Raw genomic sequence first — 21,022 nt, 5'->3', positions numbered from 1 at the left:
GACAAAGCTATGGGTAGGGAAGTGTGAACCCATCCATACCTGGCTTCTCCAGGAGCCTGCTTAAGCCCCACCCCGCTTGCCCCCCCCCCCAGACCTGCACTCCAGCCCCCAGGAGCTCACCTACACAAACTCCAGGCTCATCCGGTGACTGCCCGCCAGTTTGCTGACCTTTTTAACGAAAAAAAGGAGCTTATAAAATGCACACTTTTACATATGCCCAGTGTCTTTTAGCTCCTTTTCTTCATAGTAAAAACAACACAAAAACAAGGTGGCAAAATGGCTGTTGCTCGCTGAAAGGGTCCCGGGTGAGTATGGGGATTGTCCGGGAGGTCAGCGAGCAAGACACAGCTAGTGGATGGGGCACCACCTCCTCTTCCTCCTCTCTGGTAGCCCAGTCCCTTCTGTTCACAACTACCTGCCGAGATCCACAGCACCTGTTGGTTGGCCCGCCAGTGCCCTGGAGTTCGGCGCGTGGGGCGTGGGGCTGGCAAGAGGATTCCTCCGGCCTCCTGTGCTCACTCGGGTGCCGACAACATCCCTAACTGTGGGTTCGGCCATCCTGTTAGTGAGCTGCCATTCTGTGCAACAATGGCAGCTTGGACACTTCTGTGTAGGGTATGTGGCACAATTGGTGGCCATAAAGTGCCCATTTATGTGACATCCCAGGTGCTGATGCACAATGGTGGCTTGCTAGGAGGATGGGGCAGCTGCCCGGCACTTGCTGAGCCGCCGGACGCTTGCCAAGTGGGTCCGGGAGTGCCCTGCAGTTTGGCAAGTGGGATCCAGAAGGGTGGATGAGGGGGAGTCCATCAGATTCCACACACACCCACGCACTCTGGTGGCATCCCTACTGGTCACTTCATAGGGAATCCCACTTTGCCTCAGGTGGCACCGGAAATGGTCTGAAGGGACCTGATTCAGCTCGGATTTCAGGCATTGGCAAAAGGTGGTGGAAATCCCTACTGCATATGGCTCTCACATGATTAGGGATGTACAGATTCCCCACCCGTTCTGGTGGGGAATCTGCAGGGGAGGGAGGCAATCTGTTCCTCCTCCCGCCCCCTGGAATCGTCATGGAATGGCTCCACTCAGTGAGGATTTAAAAGACACTACAAAGTGTCTTTTAAAACAAAACAAAAAATGAAAGCTGGGAGTCTGGGGATTATGGCTCATCTGAAGCATGATCCCCCCCCATCCACCTCCACCTACAGACCCCTGTGACATAGCTATCACATCACAGGTCCAGTTCAATAACACAGTTATTATTGAAGAAATGGATGGGGAACACAATGGCCCATTCCATTATCTTCCCATGCTCCCTTATTCAAGCAACTCTTTGTACTCTGTGGTTAGTAACCTCACCCCCCTTCCCTGATTTAGACATGCATTCTGTGACTGAAGCCATTATTATGGAATGTAATGAAGGGTCAGGCCCCATGTTTTATTGTGTCTTAGGATACATGGGCTTCTGGCCACCTTCAGCTTTATCGTAGCATTCCAAACATGCACGTTACCTGACAGTTAATGAAGCCAAATTTATTACATTCAGCATGCTGGTGTTTTCAGTGTGTGGGTCTCCTTTGTTCCAACTTCCTTGAGCACCAGAGGAAAAGACATGGTGGCTGTGGAGACCTTCTCCATTTTGTTTTCCTGTGTTGGCTTACTGGGGTGAATCTTTTCCCCTAAATGCTACATCATTGTTCTCAGACCTGAACTGAACAGCAGGGAGCAACTAATCAAGAGAAAACATTAAAGCATCTATCTATATTCCCACTATGATGTGTGTTGCACAAGGTGTTTTAAGAGCATATAGGTCAGTTTCGTCTTTAATTGTCGATATTCACACTAAGTTATCTTCACATCTCTTTACAAATCTCATGCCAATGTTCATACTTCTCAGTTCACCTTATCAAATTTCTTCTTTAATTATTTCAGACCAGCACCTGCTGTGTCATGGAAAGTTGGTAGTGAAACTATACGATCTGAGCACAGCTATAATGTTCATTGCCATGTGACCTAGGTTTAATCTGTGACTGAAGTCCTCTTTACAAACTAGAATGTGATAGAATGACAAACAAATGATGTGAAATTCAACTTAACTATAGTAAGTGGAAGCCTTCCAATAGAACAGACTACAAGACGAGGTTGCTGATATGTCTAAGAGGAGAGAGACACAGTTGGCAGAACTGTGGAAGACTTGTTTCCAACTACACAGTCATGTAAGAATGTATGGATTCCCTACTGTCCGTTCCAGTGGGGAATCTGCAGTGTGGGGGGGTGATCTGTTCCTCCCCCTCGGAATCTTCGCAGAGCAGCTCCACTCTGCAAGGATTCCGCAGAGCCGAGGGCCGCCCCGTTCCGCCATCCGCATGCCCTGGATTCCCCCTTTTTTTCAGCTCCCCAAACTTACGAAAATAATTCCATAAGTACAACCAAAAAATTCTTTCAGTGCACCTGCCATCAGTCTCCGTAAGCCTCGGGTCATAGTGAGAATGAATATTTATTTTCATTAAAAGTGTCAAGCCCTTCGCGGCAATTCCCAATGTAACTTCCAGTCACCTCACCTCACCGGACCTGTCCTGACCTCACCTCACCTCACCTCCACAGACAATAAACAGAAAAGATGGAGGATTTCTGTGGAGTTCAAGACTCAGCCCCAGCCAAAGAAAGCCTCAGGTCACAGGGAAAATGCCTCGTCAAAAGGGTAGAGCTGTTTGCGTCCTTCTGCCTCCATTTCCGATTAACGGATTTCTTTTTGTGATTATTTTCAAAAAATCCGCTGTTTCGTGGACAAAAAAAAAAGGGGTGTACATGAGCTCTGTTCCGGGTCGACCGGGCCGCTCCATTCCAAGGATTCCGCAGACCGGATTTGTCAGCATTCAATCCCATTTAAAATTTGTGTGGACTTCTCTGACATCCCTACAGTCATGTAATCCTATCACTATGTTAGTAAGAAAGCTTTAGAGTTCTCCAGAAGTCTTCAGCAGGTTGTACCTTAAGCAAAGCAAGGGTTAGGGAGAAAGCAGGAGGGAGGAAATCCCTGAATACAGGAGAAAGGAGCAAAGCTTACAGGTTCACCCACCTCTTCTTCTATTACTATCATTTCTAGCTTCCAATTTCAGTGATTTTTTTTATTATTATTTTTTCAACCAGGGCTCTCCAAAGACAGTGTTTTTGGACAGGCATGTTGAAGTATGGCTTTGCAGCAATGTTTCAGTATTCATTGCTCTTTCTGGTTCGCCTTCCCACTAGCAGATATATTGAAATGGTTCTTGAGTCTGGGACGGGGGGGGGGGGGTGGCATTGAAGTGCAGCTCAGAAAATATACAATATTCAAGTCCTTCTACCTCTGCAACTGCTCCACATCTGTCATCAACCTACACTTTATTGCACTTTCTGTGATTTCAATGTAAATCCAGAAGAAAACAGCAAATGCTTTAAATAGTTTTACATTCATCAAATCCCCCAATCCCTGCATGTATCCTTCTGATATATTTCTGGTGTCTTGTCCAGGGACACCTCTAAGATTTAAGCCATTTTTATCCAAATGGTTATAAACATCACAGTGAGGGCAGGGTGAAATTTTCCACTACCAGAAGAATTCTGAGAGCTGGATTGAATTAAGCATTCAAAAGGAGAAAGGAAAGGATCTGAAGTCATCCAGCCAACAGAACTTGAAGCCACCCAACCCCTTGCTCTGGAGGGAGCGTATTGCTTCCTACCTGTGTGCTATGCTTAGCCACGAAAGGAAAAAAAGAAAAGAAAAGAAAAAGAAATGATTCTATCATAACTCATAAGTCACACTTCCTCACCCTATAGCACATTGATTGGCATTTCCCTGGTAAAATGAAGCCAAGTTTATTACATTCAGGAAGTTGGTGTTTTGCAGGACATGGGTCTGCTGGGTTACAACTCCAGCAGACCCATGGAGCACAAGAGGAAATATGAAATAATCTATGTGTATTCTTGCAGTTCTCTGCGTTGGGCAAAGTGTTTAAGAGCGGGTGGGTAGGAATAGTGAATGGTTTTTACCAGGGCTCAGAGTTCATATAGACATACCCCAAAGCAGAATGTCACTGGTAAAAGCTGCCCTAGGATAAGAAGATAGATGTATCACTCACTGAACTGCAATGTCACTGTTTTACAGTGTGATAGATACTTGCCCGAGAAGACTTTGTATCTTGCAAGACTCCTGTACCAACCTATGATAGGCGACTTTGCAAATATTTATCCCGCATCAAATGTGATTTGGTCTTCCCCATTTTTTCTTAAATTTATCTCTCTCATAAAGCATTCTCACAGAAGCGATTGTGCTGCTGCGCTATTACTTTGAAATGGAAATTCCACTGATTCAGGAGGCTGCTATGGGGAAGAAGACATTTCCCAGCTGAACTGATAAAATGAGCAATATGTTTCAGATAAGCAAATTGGGAAAAGGACGAATACCTGTTAAACAATGCACACAGCAGATTCTGACACAAATGAATGAACAGAAAATGGGAAAGAGAAGAGAAGCAGGTGGCATCCTGTTTAAGAGATTGTTGTTGTTGTTCAGTCGTTCAGTCATGTCCGACTCTTCGTGACCCCATGGACCATATCACGCCAGGCCTTCCTGTCCTGCGAACTCTCCCGGAGCGTGCTCAAGTTCATATTCATTGCATCAGTAGGGGTGGACGAAAGTCACTTACCTGTCGTCAAAGCTTGTTCGCAGTGGGGGGGAGGTGCTTCACTGCTCCCCCCGTGAAGTTCAGGCTGGGGGGGGAGGCTTCCCGCCTCGCCCGGCCGAAATTCAGGCCGGGGGGGGAGGCTTCTCGCCTCACCCGGCCGAAATTCAGGCCGGGGAGGAGGCTTCCCGACTCGCCCGGCCGCGAACTCCAAAGTTTTTTTTTAAAAAAAAAACGCCCCCGTGATAGGCTACGTGACGATTAACGTAGCCTATCACGGCTAGATCTGCAAAGTCATCCATGATAGGCTACGTTAATCGTCACGTAACCTATCACGGGTGACTTAAAAAAAAAAAAAGCGCGTACGAATAATGGCGGCCCCCATAGGGAGCCGCCATTCGCGTTCCTTATTTGGTCGCTGTGGTCTACGTAAATCTTTACGTAGACTACAGTGACCAAATAAGGAATGGGAAAGCCAGCTCCCTATGGGGGCCGCCATTATTCATACGGGCTTTTTTTTTTTTTTAAGTCACCTGTGATAGGCTACGTGTAGGGGTGGACGAAAGTCACTTACCTTTTCTCGCAGCTTGTTCGCGGTGGGGGGGAGCGCTTCGCTGCTACCCCCGCGAAGTTCAGGCTGGGGGGGGAGGCTTCCCGCCTCGCCCGGCCGAAATTCAGGCCAGGGGGGAGGCTTCCCGCATCGCCCGGCCGAAATTCAGGCCGGGGAGGAGGCGGCTCGCCTCGCCCGGCCGCGAACGCGGAAGTAAAAAAAAAACAAAACAAAACGCCCCCTGATAGGGTACGTGACGATGCACGTAGCCTATCATGGCTAGATCTGCAAAGTCAGCCGTGATAGGCTATGTGAATCGTCACGTAGCCTATCACGGGTGACTTAAAAAAAAAAGCGCGTACGCGAATGGCGGCCCCCATAGGGAGCCGCCATTCGCGTTCCTTATTTGGTCGCTGTAGTCTACGTGAATGTTTACGTAGACTACGGCGAAAATAAGGGCAACGCAAATAGCGTTGCCCTTATTTTCGCCGTAGTCTACGTAAACATTGACGTAGACTACAGCGACCAAATAAGGAACGGGAATGGCGGCTCCCTATGGGGGCCGCCATTATCCGTACACACTTTTCTTTTTTTTTTTAAGTCACCCGTGATAGGCTACGTGATGATTCACGTAGACTATCATGGCTGATTTTGCAAATCTAGCCATGATAGGCTACGTGAATCGTCACGTAGCCTATCAGGGGACTTTTTTTTTTCCCTTTTTATTGCAATGGCGGCGGTGGCAGCCGGTCAAAAGACCGGCTGCCGCTCCCGCCCTGCTCGAACACCCGACGAACCGCCAGCCAGACCCGCCGCCGGGAGGGACATTCAGGGAAGGTAAGTCCCGTCCCGGGGGGGGCGGGGGGGCGGGGGGGGCGGAGGATTTCTCCCCGAAACTTGTTCGGTGGGCAGAACACATTGGCGCTTGGCCCCCTGAAGTTTTGGGAAGAAATTCTCCACCATCCCTAGCTACGTGACGATTTACGTAGCCTATCACGGCTGACTTTGCAAATCTAGCCGTGATAGGCTACGTTAATCGTCACGTAGCCTATCACGGGGGCGTTTTTTTTTCTTTTATTGGAATGGCGGCAGTGGCAGTCAAAAGAATTTCTCCCTGAAACATGTTCGGGGGGCTGAACACATTGGCGCTCAGCCCCCTGAAGTTTCGGTGATGCTATCCAGCCATCTCATTCTCTGCCGTCCCCTCTCCTTTTGCCTTCAGTCTTTCCCAGCATCAGGGTCTTTTCCAGGGAGTTTTCTCTTCGCATTAGGTGGCCAAAATATTGGAGCTTCAGCTTCAGTATCTGTCCTTCCAATGAGCAGTCAGGGTTGATTTCCTTTAGGATGGACTGATTTGACCTCCTTGCAGTCCAGGGGACTCGTAAGAGTCTTCTGCAGCACCACAGTTCGAAAGCATCAATTCTTCGGCGCTCAGCCTTCCTTATAGTCCAGCTCTCACAGCCATACATTACTACTGGGAAAACCATAGCTTTGATTAGACGGACGTTTGTCAGCAAGGTGATGTCTCTGCTTCTTACTATGCTGTTTAGGTTGGCCATAGCTTTCCTCCCAAGGAGCAAGCGTCTTTTGACTTCATGGCTACAGTCACCATCTGCGGTGACCTTGGAGCCCAAGAAAGAAAAGTCTGTCACTGCTTCCATTTCTTCCCCTTCTATATGCCAGGAAGTGATGGGGCCAGATGCCATAATCTTCGTTTTTTTAATGTTGAGTTTCACACCAACTTTTGCACTCTCCTCTTTCACCCTCAACAAGAGGCTCTTGAGATCCTCTTCACTTTCTGCCATTAGGGTGGTATCGTCTGCATATCGGAGGTTGTTGATAATTCTCCCAGCAATCTTAATTCCGACCTCTGATTCATCCAACCCGGCATTTCTCATGATGTACTCTGCATATAAGTTAAATAAGCAGGGTGACAATATGCAGCCTTGTCGTACTCCTTTCCCAATTTTGAACCACTCAGTTGTTCCATCTCTGGTTCTTACTGTTGCTTCTTGACCCTCGTACAGGTTTCTCAGCAGACAGGTAAGGTGGTCTGGTACTCCCATCACTTTAAGAATTTGCCACAGTTTTTTGTGATCCACACAATCAAAGGCTTTAGCTTAGTCAATGAAGCAGAAATAGACATTTTTCTGGAATTCTCTTGCTTTCTCCATCATCCAGTGACTGTTGGCAATTTGATCTCTAGTTCCTCTGCCTCTTCAAAACCCAGCTTGTACTTCCAGTAGTTCTCGGTTCATATACTGCTGAAGCCTAGCTTGTAGGATTTTGAGCATCACCTTGCTGGCATGTGAAATGAGTGCAATTGTGCGGTAGTTTGAAGACTCATTGGCGTTGCCCTTCTTTGGAATTGGAATGTAAATTGACCTTTTCCAGTCTTGCGGCCATTGTTGAGTGTTCCAAATTTGTTGGCATATTGAATGCAGCACTTTAACAGCATCATCTTTTAGGATTTTAAATAGCTCAGCTGGAATACTGTCATCTCCGCTATCTTTGTTGTTACTAATGCTTCCTAAGGCCCACTTGACTTCACTTTCTAGGATGTCCGGCTCAAGTTCAGTGACCGCGCTATCATGGCTATCAGGGACATTCAGATCTTTCCTGTATAGTTCTTCTGTGTATTCTTTCCACCTCTTCTTAATCTCATCTGCTTCTGTGAGGTCCCTGACTTCTTTGTCCTTTATCAGGCCCGTCATCGCACAAAACATTCCCTTGAGATCTCCAGTTTTCTTGAAGAGATCTCTAGTCTTTCCCATTCTGTTGTTTTCCTCGATTTCTTTGCATTGTTCATTTAAGAAGGCCTTCTTGTCTCTCCTTGCTATTCTCTGGAACTCTGCATTCAGTTGGATATATCTTCCCCGTTCTCCCTTGCTTTTCGCTTCCCTTCTTTCCTCAGCTACTTGTAAAGCCTCATCAGACAGCCACTTGGCTTTCTTGCATTTCTTTTTCTTTGGGATGGATTTCGTTGCTGCCTCCTGAACAATGTTACGGACCTCCGTCCATAGTTCCTCAGGCACTCTGTCTATCAGGTCTAATCCCTGAAATCTATTCCTCACCTCCACTGTGTATTCATAAGGGATATGATTTAGGTCATCCCAGAATGGTTTAGTGGTTTTCCCTACATTCTTCAATTTAAGCCAAAATTTTGCAACAAGAAGCTCATGATCTGAGCCACAGTCAGCTCCAGGTCTTGTTTTGACTGACTGTATGGAGCTTCTCCATCTTTGGCTGCAAAGGACATAATCAATCTGATTTCGATATTGACCATCTGGTGATGTCCTTGTGTAGAGTCGCCTCTTGTGCTGTTGGAAAAGAGTGTTTGCTATGATCAGCGTGTTCTCTTGGCAAAACTCTATTAGCTTTTGTCCTGCTTCATTTTGTACAACAAGGCCATGCTTGCCTGTTATTCCGGTGATTTCTTGACTTCCTACTTTAGCATTCCAATCCCCTATGATGAAGAGGACATCTTTTTTTGGTGTTAGTTCTAGAAGGTGTTGTAGGTCTTCATAGAACAGATCAACCGCAGCTTCTTCGGCCTCAGTGGTTGGGGCATAGACTTGAATTACTGTGATGTTGAATGGTTTGCCTTGGATTCGTACTGAGATCATTCTATCGTTTTTAAGATTGTACCTCAGTACTGCTTTTCCCACCCTTTTGTTGACTATGAGTGCTACTCCATTTCTTCTAAGGGATTCTTGCCCACAATAGTAGATATGATGATCACCTGATTTAAATTCGCCCATGCCTGTCCATTTTAGTTCGCTGATTCCCAAGATGTCGATGTTCAATCTTGCCATCTCATGTTTGACCACCTCCAACTTAACTTGATTCACTGATCTGACATTCCAGGTTCCTAAACAATATTGTTCTTTACAGCATCAGATTTTCTTTTCACCACCAGACACATCCACAGCTGAGTGTCCTTTTGGCTTTGGCCCAGCCGCTTCACTCTTTCTGGCGCTACTTGGAAATACCCTCTGCTCTTCCCCAGTAGTATATTGGACACCTTCTGACCTGTGGGGCTTATCTTCCGGTGTCATCTCTTTTAGCCTTGTGATACGTTCCATGGGGTTTTCTTGGCAAGAATACTGGAGTGGGTTGCCATTTCCTTCTCCAGTGGACCACATTTTGTCAGAACTCTCTGCCATGACCTGTCCATCTTGGGTGGCCCTGCATGGCATAGCTTATGGCTTCACTGATTTACGCAAGCCCCTTCGCCACAACAAGGCAGTGATCCATGAAGGGGGTTTAAGAGATTAAGAAGGTGTAACTCAGAGAGCTGGCAAGTAATGCAGTAAACTTATTCCCAATATCATAGCTGAAAACGGTAGGGGGGGGGGATAACTAATCCATAGACAATTTCCTTTCATGGGAAACAGACATCCATGCTAATAAGAAATCCAATACATATGAGAGGCAACACAGAGGAACTAGGGGACATCACAGAAACCAACATCTGTTCTCAGAGGAAACAGTATGTGACCTCAGAAGGGCAATTGCCTCCTATGCTCCATTTTGCTACCAGCACAAAAATGCTACATGGGTGAGATATTATCCAACTGAAAAGATACCCCACTAGCCAACGCCAAGAACTGGACCTTACGAACTTTCTTATCATCTCCCTCATGCCCTGCTTCCTCTCCTGTTTGCTCTTCCTTGGCCAATCTAGGAAAGTGAGCTGCCTTCTCCAACAGCCAACCATTGGCATTACCTTCTCAGTGGCTGTTCCTTGCATCTGACAAACAACCGCTATAGTTCAGAGCCACAAAGCCTGGATGTAGGGTAAAGCAATGAGTGAGGAAAAGACTGGCTCATTATGACACAGTCCTTCCATGCTCCCTTATTCAAGCATGTATTTGTACTCTGTGGCTGACAACCCCTCCACCGTTCCTGATTTAGATATGTACTATGTAGCTGAAGAAATAATTGTGCAATGCAATGAAGATTTAGTCAACATGGTTTACTTTTTCTTGGGAAACATGGGCATCCTGTCCACATCCAGGTTTAGTGTAGCATTCCAAGCCCAGAAGTTACCTGACAGTTTTAGTGAAGCCAAGTTTATTACATACAGTGTGCAGGCCTCCTTTGTCCCAACTTACCTGAACACAAGAGGGAGACCTGGTGCCCAGGCAATGTCTTTTAATCTGCACCAGTTATTTCCCTTTAACCCTTTAGGTTACATTGTAAAAAAAAGTAATAATTGACAGGTGATGGACTCACCTGCTTACAATAGACCTGGGTATCAATAGGGTTCTTTGGGTGGTAGCCAATAGTAGTCCTACATGAAACAGAGCCACTGAAATGACTGGGAGTTAAGTTAGTTGTGCCTTTCATTTCAATGGTCTACTCTACATGGGACTAACATTGGACACTACCCTTTATTATTGGAGTGGATGAGGAAATGCAAACTTCTGAAGAGCGGCCTAGAATACTGCCTCAAGTCCAGCACCTGCGCTGAAATGAAAAGCGCCCACAAAGGTCTCCAGGGGAGGAGTAAAAACAAAAAATCCAAAGCTCTCTTAAAGCTATAGGCACACAGACATACATAGAACCCCCTGTACCCCTTAGTACACTGCACTGCTGCTAGAATCAGCTTTGCAACACCCTCCCAGAATTACATTTCCATCAAACAAACAGATGCAGTGCACCAACGGAATGGTTAACAACACCAGTATAAGAACACGGCTATTCTTCACAGGTCGGTGCAACCCACACTCAGCTGCAACCGGGTAACACAGTCAGAAAAACATCATTTAAGAAAAATATTGGGGTTAGAAAGACCATGAACACCAGGCTTTGCTACATTTTATTCTGAGGTGGATAGACTACCACCTGGAGATGTCAGAGAAATCCACAAAAGGAAACAAATGAGTTCCGATTTTCATGAATCCTTTCCTTGGTCTCCAAGGCAGACAGGCTTCTCCCCTGATGGGTGGATCCCACTGACTTGCCGACTGGTTTTCCAACTTCCCTGAGTTTTGCGCAAATTTAGTCCTAGAAAATATGCCAAAGAGAGGCCCCAAATGTACATTTCCCCTCATAGGCTAAAGCATGAAAATGCACATTTCGAGAGAATTTGCAAATTTTTGCACATGTGATTTTGCAGAAATGCACATTGGTGCAAATTCAGAACCTTAAAAACAAACCTGATTATGTTGATGGGCAGATGATAAAACAAAAGGTGTCTGACAATCCACAGAACACAGACAGAATGGCTTCTACACAATCCATCCTTACTACCAACAATCACAGCTACACTAAAATCTTGGATTTCTTTCTTTCTTTCCTTCCTTCCTTCCTTCCTTCCTTCCTTCCTTCCTTCCTTCTTGGTTTTTTAATTTATTTTTTAATAGGGCAGCAATCACTTCCCACGAGGGAAGAATCCCACCCCAATGCTTCAAAACGAAATAGAAGATCCTAATCCAAAACGTGTGTGTATCATTCATTGCTATAACAGTGAAAGGCATGGCTTTTCACAAAATATGTGTGAAATAGTAGCTGTATGTTTTGCCTCATATCTCTGTTTCTACAAAGACTAGAACGTATCTTTTAAAACAAAACAAAAAATGAAAGCTGGGAATCTGGAGATTATGGCTCATCTGAAGCATGATCCCCCCTCCTTCCACCTCCACCTACAGACCCCTGTGACACAGCTATCACATCACAGGTCCAGTTCAATAATACAGTTATTGAAAAGGGACAAACTGGGCAGAGCTGTAATGTACAACCCGATATGAATCAGGTTCACTTCAGGAGAATTCAATGATTTTTTTTTAACTGCTCCTTTGAATGCATGTGGACAGTTGCCCTCTTCAAGCTGTGAAATAACAGTGCTGTCTTACATGTTTGATTCTAGTTTCGGTTTGGATATTATGGGGTTAAATCTTTTTCATGTGTCTACTGCTCAGTTGCAGCCATAAAGTCAAAAGTTTGATTAGAGGTTACAGGACTCAGAATTCTAGGAAGGATTATCGTATGTTATAGGAATCAGGAAACTGAAGGATGGAAGAGTTCTGAAGTGAGGACAAAGGTGAATAAGAAACTACCCTCCTGAATGGTTGGAGAGGGGAGGGAACAGGATATTTTTGTGATATAAGAGCCTGAGACAGAAAGCCAGAAATCCTTCTGAGAAGGATCGACCTGTATCTTCATTTTTAATTCAACTGATTACTGTCAGTAAGAAAGTAGAATCGGTTCTAGTTTTTCCAGATGTAGAAAAGGCATTCATTTGAGTGGAGTGTGGATATAAGTATACTCTTCGAAAGAGAACGAGGACAGGAACCTCCCCCCTGCAATTGTATAAAAGCTATTTCTGTTGATGCATGTGCTGTCCGATCAATTAATAGTAATAATTCAACGTTTATTCAGATAGATCGGGGTATAACATCTGAGGTGTTAAGAGAATCCTGGAGCTATGACACTAAGCTATTCTTAGAAATGGTTTGGATACATGGGCACAGTCTAGTTAGCTTACCTGGATGTGGTTATTTTATTGCCCTGTTGTTCATATAGTCTTTTTTGTTGTATGTCTGTATCCATTCAGTTGTTAACACTCCCCCCCTATTTTTTTTCCAGCAAACATTAAACATTGTTGTTTGAAAATGTATGGTCTCTTTTTTTGTTGGGGTACCCACCCCATGTCTACTAGCCAGCCCCCACTGTATATAAAATGGAGATTTGAGGCTGGTTTGGAGGAGGCATCCATAGGGGAGAGAGATGTCTATGTTTCCTCTACAACAATGAATCACTCTGACAACATTGGAGTACTGCAAGCATTGTAGATACAGAAAGATGCTGTGCAGAGCCAACATAATTTTGCCAGCAGTTGCTGCCATAGACTGTAATGGGGCATTAACACCTTTGAACCACTGGTCAGAATATCACCAAACCAATGATGGTTGGCTGGATGTACCCAATCTTGTCTGATCTCAGAAGCTAAGCAGGGTCAGCCCTGGTTAGTATTTGGATGGGAGACCTCCTGGGAATCGAGCTTCCTGCACTGAGCAGGGGGTTGGACTCGATGGTCTTGTAGGCCCCTTCCAGCCCTATGATTCGATGCCTATGATTGCTTTCATCAAGAATCCCGTCTTGCTGCAGATTGGCAATAACAACATTTGTCACCGACGACCCCGATATGCTCTCACTCCACACTAAATTGGCAGTGTCGATTGGGTCTTAGTAAGAGAGAAGGTGTAGTATCTGTTTTGCCCCAGAAGAAGTACATAGTATTTGTAGGCTCTGCCAAAACAAACTGTCATTCTTCATCCCATTGTAGCCTAGGGAATTTGATAAGCTCTTATTCGCAAGGTATGAGGGAGAATGGAATGGAATGGAATGCAAGTGTATTTATCTGGGAGAATGGTAGTATCTCAATCCTTTTTGATCTTGATGAGCAACTGTGGGGCGATTCTATGTGGGCACATAGACTTATATGCAAGAATACTTTCTCCTTTTTCTTCTTTGTTCTCCTCAAGGAACAATGAGCTGGCATGGATAACCATGTCTACTCAGAAGTCAATAACATTGTTTTGTTTTTTTTCCAGTGAGGCTTCCTCCTGAGAAAGTCAGCAGGTTGCTTTTGAGTTCCCTTTGTAAAAAAACACATATCCACCCAGCATCATACTATCGCACCACCAAAGGCCTCCTGAATGGAAAACAAACAAACAAACAAAACGAAGAAATGTTGATGCCCCTGCCCCGAGAGTCATTTCCCACTCATTCCTGCAATGCCTCCCATTCCATGTAATCCTGCTTTGAAACCTGAATGAACTGAAAGTAGTCACAAAGGTTTAGAAGGCAGCCCTTGCCTCTTTCTTGAGGTAGTAGGGGGAGTCGGAGATCACTGGTGCAGGTTTGTGCATGTCTACTCAGACGTAAGCCTCACTGAATTAAATTGGTCTTACTCCTAATGAAACATGCTGATGAATAGGTGAAATGCTTCAGCAAAAATAAAAGTTGGGGAGAATGTGTGTGTGTGTGTGTGTGTGTGTCACGAGAAAAAAATGTGTTCAGTTTTCTGTGTCATTTTCACGCTATTTGGGGGTGAAATCACTATATCTTTACAGATCTGTTTGTTACCAAATGCACAACTCAGGTGCAAAGGTGTGAAGAGATAATTTGCCTCAATCATTATACAAATCACTACAATTAGTTCACCTAGGAAAAGTTTCAGAGCTTTTTAAAAGGCCCTGGAAAACAGGCAATAAGCAAACCTGAAGGTGGTAATACATAAAACCCATGTGCCAGTGTGATCTGGGGGTAGAGGCAGGCGGCAGGTAGATCTCATCTCTGACAGCAACCCCACCTCGTAAGCACCCACTCATGGGTTTTTTTTTTAATATTTTCAGGCTGAATTGAAATTTGAATTTGAATTTGAGCTAGCATTCCAGGCATTGTAATGCTACTGAAGTGAGAAGTCAGGGTGAAACATTTCTCTCTAAGAGATGTATTGCAAGAGTCAGGCATCCTCCAATGTAGCTGAAAAAGCAGCTCCTGTACATGGAGACAGTAGAGTCTGACATAATAATGCTATGGCTACTGATGTTCCTGTTCCTACTGCCTCCCAATATGTGCAAAGTAGATACTCTGAAGTGCCTTCTGAAGGATCCCCTCCCTGTTCCCCATGAAATCTGGGTGGGGGGACACCATAAGCAAATGCTTTTCAAGAGCCCCTTAAACGGCTATAAATTATATGTATTAGGGTATACTGTTCCACAAAGCATGCATTGCAAAATACAGCACAGTGGCCAGCCTGGAATATAAGTTCAGTCTAGGGATGTCAGAGAATTTCTCCACGAATCTCGGGGAGGCTGAATGCCAGCACATTCAGCCCCCAGAATTTGGTGGAGAAACGGTGTGCCCCCGCCCCCCCCGGGACGGGACTTACATTGTTTGAATGTCCCTGGCAGTGGCAGCTGCGGCGGCAGTTCGGCGGCAGTTCAGCGGCAGTTCGGTGGCGCTGCGGCGGCGGTGCAGCAGCGGTGCGGCAGCAGAGCAGCGGCGGCGGCTGGTCTTCCGACCGGCTGCCGCCGCCGCCATTTCCAAGTAAAACAAACAAACAAACATGATAGGCTACGTAAACATTTACGTAGCCTATCACGGCTAGATTTTAAAAAAACACCATGATAGGCTACGTAAATGTTTACGTAGCCTATCATGGCTGACTTTGAAAAAAAAAAAATGCATGTACGCAAATGGCAAATAGCATCCCCCTTATTTTCGCCGTAGTCTACGTAAATGTTTACGTAGACTACACGTGCCAAAATAAGGAACGCAAATGGCAGCGCCCATGGGCACCGCCATTTGTGTACGCGCTTTTTTTTTTCTTTTTTAAAGTCAGCCGTGATAGGCTACGTAAACATTTACGTAGCCTATCACGGCTGACTGCAGGGACGCAAACGGCGACGGCGACGGCCGCCGCCATTTGTGTCCCGGCAGGAGAAGAGGTTTCGCGGCTGGAGGGACGGGGTGCCTCCCCCCCAGCCAGAATTTCAGGGGGAGGGATGGGGCGCCTCCCCCCCACCGTGAAGCAAGCTTCGGGATCAGGTAAGGGACTTTCGTCTATCCCTAGTTCAGTCTGCTAGGAAGTTCAGAACTGAAAGTTTGGGGGAGAAATAAGGAGGGATCAGGAAACAGAGAGTTACATTTCTCTATTTTCTGTAGCTGCCTTTGTTAGCAAAACTAGCAAATGATCTTCATTTTATTGCTTCATTTTTTATTATATTTACATAACACTTTTTTTTCCTATGAGAATCCCACGGCGGCTTACATGATCTATGTCCTCCCCATTTTATCCTCACAACAACACTATGTTGCAGGTTAGGTTGAAAGTCAGTGACTGACTCAAAGTCGCCCAGTGAGTTTCATGGCTCAGTGGGGAATAGAACCTAGATAATAACCAGAAAGATCATATTATGCAATGCGGGCTTTGAGCTGGCACCAAAAACTTTGCAACATTAATGCCAGATTCCCCTCCTTGGGGAGCGTATTCTGCAACAAGAGAGCTGAACTACAATATCATATGGAAAAGACCAACAGGACAGATGACTGGAGGTGTATGGGTATTGTGGGATAATGGTTTCATGCATTGTAGATGTATTCTCCTCTCCTTTATTGGCAGAGTGCTGACCAAGTTCTACCAGCATCTCCTAGCCTTGGTGTTTGCTATAAAGGAGATCAATGAGGATCCTAGGATCTTGCCCAACATCTCTCTTGGGTTCCACATCTACGATAGCTACTACAATGCAAGGATGACCTAGCGAACCATGTTGGGCCTGCTCTTTAAATCCCATAGTATTGTCCCCAGCTACAAATGTGAAGCCCAGAAAACACTCATAGGCATCGTCGGACGACTGGGCTCCGATACCTCCTTCCATATGAGAGATATTTTACATCTCTACAAGATTCCTCAGGTAGGATAAGTAAACAGGGATGTTGTTAAATAGCACTCTTCTCTTGTCATTTAGTGAGCAATGTTGTGTTTCAGAAGAAGGGAGAGGTATGGATAACAAAATAAGTAACACCAGAACTTGCATAATATTCCCATAATATGGGAAAGATCAGCATGCATAACTTGCATAACTCTCACCATCCTTACAACTTAGGAAATATGGACCGTATAAACAGGAAAATGCATGAAGAGACTGCTCTATCCATTATCTGTGCTTTTTTTTTTTCCACTTATGGGTCATTTGCCTCAAAAGAGAGTGAAACAAATCAAGTCTCATCCTTTTGCCACTTAGACCCAAATGAAGCCCATCAGTATATGGGAATTATCCGGTTACTCCATACTTTAGATGGACATGGGTGGGACTCCTTGTTATACAATCATAGAATCATAGAATAGTAGGGCCGGAAGGGGCCTACAAGGCCATCGAGTCCAACCCCCTGCTCAGTGCAGGAATCCCAAGTCAGAGCATTCCTGACAAATGGCTGTCCAGCCTCATCTTGAAGGCCTCCAGTGTAGGAGAGCCCACCACCTCCCCAGGTAATTGGTTCCATTGTTGTATTGCTCTAACAGTCAGGACATTTTTCCTGATGTTCAGCCAGAATCTGGCTTCCTGTAACTTAAGCCCATTATTCCGTGTCCTGCACTCTGGGATGATCAAGGAGAGATCCTGGCCTTCTTCTCTGTGACAACCTTTCAAGTACTTGAAGAGTGCTATCATATCTCCCCTCAGTCTTCTCTTCTCAAGTCTAAACATACCCACTTCTTTCAGTCTCTCTTCGTAGGGCTTTGTTTCCAGTCCCCTGATCACCTTTGTTCCCCTCCTTTAAACCCTCTCCAGTTTGTCTGCATCCTTCTTCAAGTGTGGTGCCCAGAACTGGACACAGTACTCCAGATGAGGCCTAACCAGTGCTGAGTAGAGGGGAACTAGTACTTCCCGGACTTTGGAAGCTATGCTTCTATTAATGCAGCCCAAAAGAGCATTTGCCTTTTTTGCAGCCACATCACATTGTTGGCTCATATTCAGCTTGTGATCGACAACAATTCCAAGATCCTTCTCACTTGTAATGTGGTTGAGCCACGTATCTCCCATCTTGTAACTGTGCATCTGGTTTCTTTTTCCTAGGTGCAGAACTTGGCATTTATCCCTATGAAATGTCATTCTGTTGTTTTCTGCCCAGCGCTCCAGTCTATCCAGATCACTTTGAATTTTGTTTCTGTCTTCCAAAGTATTAGCTATCCTGCCCAATTTTGTGTCATCTGCAAATTTGATCAGCATTCCCTGCACCTCCTCCTCCAACTCATTAATACAAATGTTGAAGAGCACTGGGCCCAGGACTGAGCCCTGCGGTACCCCACTCATTACCTCTCCCCAGTTTGAGAAGGTCCCATTGATAAGCACTCTTTGAGTCCAATTCTGTAGCCAACGGTGGATCCACCGGAGCGTTGTTTCATCTAGCCCACTTTGAGCTAGTTTGCTCATCAGGATATCATGGGGCACTTTGTCGAAAGCTTTGCTGAAGTCAAGGTATATGATGTCTACAGCATTCCCACGGTCCACAAGGGAGGTGACTTGATCAAAAAATGAGATCAGATTTGTCTGGCAGGACTTGTTTTTGACAAATCCATGTTGGCTTTGAGTAATCACGGTATTGTTGTCAAGGTGCTTCCAGATGGATTCCTTTATCATCTGCTCCAGAATTTTCCCAGGGATTGATGTCAGACTGACTGGTCTGTAGTTCCCAGGTTCCTCCTTTTTACCCTTTTTGAAGATAGGGACAACGTTAGCCCTCCTCCAGTCATCCGGCACTTCCCCCGTCCTCCATGATTTCTCAAAGAGAATAGACAGTGGTTCTGAGAGTTCTTCTGCCGGTTCCTTTATGACTCTAGGATGCAGTTCATCTGGCCCTGGAGATTTGAACTCATTCAAAGTAATTAGGTGTTCCTTGACCATATGCCTATCGATCTCAAGCTGCAATCCTGCCCCTTCAGCCTGTGCTTTGTGATTGTTCTAGACTAGCCTGTGCCTGCTCCTCTACTCAGTAGAGGTTAAAAGCAGAGTCCCACTGGTGTGAAAGTGTGTGTTACAAGACAAATAAATGGAAAAAAGTTAGTTAAAAAAATAATTAAAAAAAGTTAGGGTCCTCCCCCTTGACCTCCCCTGCTGAACTCCACTGGCCAACTCCTGTTTGCTCCCCCTGTCCGCTCGCTCTGGTCACTCGGTCTCTGGGAGCTTGCCTGCTTCTGTAGTCCCTGGAGCAGCTGGAGCAGCTTGCTCTGCTCTGCTCTGCTCTGCTCAGCTGGGAGGCGGGAAACAGACTGAAGCTTCCCGCCCAGTCAACTGCTGGGAGTACTCAGGCCACAGCCCTCCAATTCAGTTGGAGCACTCAGAAGCACCTGGTGAGCTCACAGCCAATCAGAAGGATAAAGGGCAGCCCCCTGGGCTTCCTGCAGCCCACTTACCTCTTAGCCTCTGTCTCCTTTGTCTCCTTTGTCTCCTTTGTCTCTTCAACCACTGCAACTCCCCTGGCCATCTCCTGTTTGCTCCCCCTGTTCGCTTGCTCTGTTCGCTCGCTCTCTGGGAGCTTGCCTGCTTCTGTAGTCCCTGGACCAGCTGGAGCAGCTTGCTCTGCTCTGCTCTGCTCTGCTCAGCTGGGAGGTGGGAAACAGACCTGCTATCATCATGTTGTGCATGATGATAGCGGAGAACATTTCTTGAAGACCCTGGAGTCCTTGTTTTCCCAGAATGGAATGTGCTCAGCCTTCACAAGAAGAATCATACAACAACCCCCTATGGATAACATAAGTGAAGGGTATGATATATTATCAGGAATGTATGCAGCTTTCACAGATGATGAAGCCAGTATATTTATCAACTATGGAGACTCTTTCACCATGTCATTGCTGAGGACAGCAATCTTTCTATGAGATCCTGAAAAGAGAGCAAATATGTCATATGGAAAGGTGTGGATTATGACAACCCAGATTGATTTCATATCAACGGGGATTGAGAGAAACTGGGATTTTCAGCAATTCCAAGGTGCCATCACTTTAGAAATTCACTCAGAAGAACTTCCAGGGTTCAAAGAATTCCTTCATATCATAAAACCTTTCTGGACACAAGAAGGTGATTTTCTGAACAGTTTCTGGGAGCAAGCATTTGACTGCTTTTTCCAGATCCCAGAGTGGCAATTTAAGTTGATGAACTATATACTGGAGAGGAGAGGCTGGAGAGTCTCCCTGCAGGAGTTTTTGAGCTGCACATGACTGGCCACAGCAAGAGAAATGCCCTAACCCCGGCACCAGCTTGTCTGGCTGAAAGGGGGGGGCATTGCAGGAGGGTGGGGTGACAAGACATAGGGGCTTCTGATTGGTGCACCCCAGTGGCAACACCATGCAAGGAGGGGCAGGCTGAGTTGCCTTAAACTCAGCCCCCCTCCCAATCTCAGCTCTCTGGCTCGACGCAGCTAGAGAGAACAACAGCTCCGCTGAGAAACAACGAAGGACACCTGCCTGCTGGAGACCGGCTTCGTCGTCGTTCCAGCCACTTGAACTCCATGTGCTATCAGCACGCCCAAAGCCTTGCTGCCACACCGGTGCATGCCGCAGCTCAGGGTTGCTGGCGCTCGCGGCAGCGTGCGCACGCTCCAGTGCGCCTCCCTTGTGGCTGGCGCATGCCCTGCCAGCGGGAGCGCCACCGTTTGTGGCGGCGCGCACTGAGGTCTCCGGCGCTTGCGGTGCCAGCATGCCTGCCCCCGCCTTCTCCTCGGTTCCCGCCGTTGGCTCGGCGCACCTGCCGCAGCTCCGGGTTTGCTGGCGCTCATGGTGGGGGCGCATGTGCTCGGGCGCCACCCCCTCCTCGGCCCTGCACTGGCGAGAGGGCCATCAGCTGTGCCAGCGGCACGCATCCTGGAGCAGCGCCGTTGGCTTGCTCCCCTGCGGGGGCACCAGCGGTTGCGGCGACAGCGCACCCGCCCCCCTCCTTCTCCTTGCTCCCGAGGGCTTGGCGTGCCTGCTGTGGCTCCGGCTTTGCCGGCAGCTGTGGCAGAGGTGCACGTTCTCGGATGCTGCCCCCTCCACAGCCGGCGCTTGTCACGCCGGCAGGAGCACTGGTGGCTGTGCCGACAGCACACACCCGGGGGAGGCGCCTGTTGCCCCCGCTCCTCCTGCACAGCCCCTCCGGCCGAGACTTGCCCTCCGAGTGCCCGCCCCCCTTTTTTGCCTCCTCGGGCAGTTGCTGCGCGCCTATGCCGCTGTGGCCCTGGGGTTGCCGGCGCTCATGGCGGGGGCACGTGTGTGCGGGCGCTGCCCCCTCGGCCGGTGCTTGCCGCCCTAGCGAGAGCG

The sequence above is a fragment of the Heloderma suspectum genome, chromosome 6 (genome assembly GCF_057233095.1).
Source record: "Heloderma suspectum isolate Gila_16-S chromosome 6, 16-S_ref, whole genome shotgun sequence".
Classification (NCBI taxonomy): Eukaryota; Metazoa; Chordata; class Lepidosauria; order Squamata; family Helodermatidae; genus Heloderma; species Heloderma suspectum.
This window is presented reverse-complemented; position numbering follows the sequence as displayed.